Source organism: Egretta garzetta, unplaced genomic scaffold (assembly GCF_000687185.1).
Source record: "Egretta garzetta isolate BGI_Z169 unplaced genomic scaffold, ASM68718v1 scaffold172, whole genome shotgun sequence".
NCBI classification, from domain to species: Eukaryota; Metazoa; Chordata; class Aves; order Pelecaniformes; family Ardeidae; genus Egretta; species Egretta garzetta.
The window spans coordinates 3,264,860-3,266,412 of record NW_009258951.1 but is presented as its reverse complement, the minus strand read 5'-3'; positions in this window follow the sequence as shown (position 1 = coordinate 3,266,412).

Genomic DNA, 1,553 nt, shown 5'->3' with positions numbered 1-1,553 from the left:
ACTGCTACGCTCTGCCCGCCCTGGGCGACAACGCAGGGGTAAGCGACAAAAAGGCAAACCCACAAGGTTTTTAGCAGAGCCTATACAGGCCAAGTGAGTGGTTTTCACATGCTCTCCAAGCTTAAAAATAAAAAAAAAACCCACCAAAAAAACACCCCACCAAAAATAAACCAAACAAAAAAATCCCCCAAACCCACAACCCATGTGGCCTGAGTTCATTTAAATGCAGATGTCACTCCTCCTTAGTTGCTAATTTCCAATAAAGCTGTTTTTAATAACCCGATTATATTTAATGTATAAGAACTCCTATTAAATTTATATTCAGTATGCATTGGAAGCACAGCTCTGGATGAGCACACACCCTCCCAAAGTGCAGTGACCTGTGTGCCCCAGCCCGCCTCGTCCCCAAGTGTCAGCAGAGATCTGGCACGTTGGGTGCTGGGGAGCCTGCTGCTCGCTGGAGAAAAAGCAAACATCAACTTCATTTTGTATAAGCATTGCTGAAGGATGCGTGCAATAACCCTGCTGTTGCTCCCAATGCTGCAGACCCTGCTCCGGGGCACCAACCATGACCAAAGGCACAGCCTGGTTTGGGGCAAGCCAGAGGAAGGCAAGAGGAACACGGCCTGGGGGGAGCCCCCAGAGCACCCGGGTTGTTTCAGCTGCGGCAGATAAGCCAGAGGCACGGCATGACAGCATCCTCCAAGCATGCTGCTGCAAAGGGAAGGGTACAAACTGCCTGTGACTCGCTCTGGGAAGAACATGTAATAACAGGTTTGCCTTTCAGCAAAGAAAAGTTGGGCTCATCGTCAGACTCAGGCATTCAGGAGGCTTCTGTATTTCCTAGCTCTGAAGGATGTCAGAAATACGCTGGCCTGACTTTAATCAGGGTGAATTCAAAAGTGAATCCTGCCTCAGGAAAAGGCGCAGAGATCTTTTGATGATACATGAAGCGTGGTCTTACTTCTCCTGAGCAGGGAAGAGCTGTGACCCAGGCAGCGTGCTGCCAAGTGATCTAGGTGAAGGCTTGGTACAAGCCTGAAGCCATCTTCCAGGTAAAGAAGAAGAGAGAATAATCATAAGATTGTTATTTTTCATAAGCATGAGACCGCTCAAGCCTGCGCTCAACAGGCTCTGGGTATCAGCCAAACAGTGCTCCCCTGCCGCCAAACCAGCATCGTGACCGACCCTCAACACTACTGCAAGCGACCGCCCCTGCAAGTGCTCATGGTTAAACAGTGCCCATCCCATCCCTTTCCTGTACTCATTTTACCTGTAGCATTCTGCCAAGCAAAAGTCACCTGGAGTAACAGTGAAATTCTCTGGATCTGTGCAATGTCAGTGACTGGAACCCAGTCAGCTTCCTATTGCTATGCAAGGAGGAATAAACATCAGCTCATCCTTAGTAATGTACTTATTTTTGTTCCCTAGCAAAGATGCTGTTGATTACGATGAGGCATTTTTGCAGAACAAAAAAATACTCTCACAAATCACCACATATACTTTTCTAAAAAGTCATTTCCAGTTTCACTCTATGAAAAAATATCAGCAGG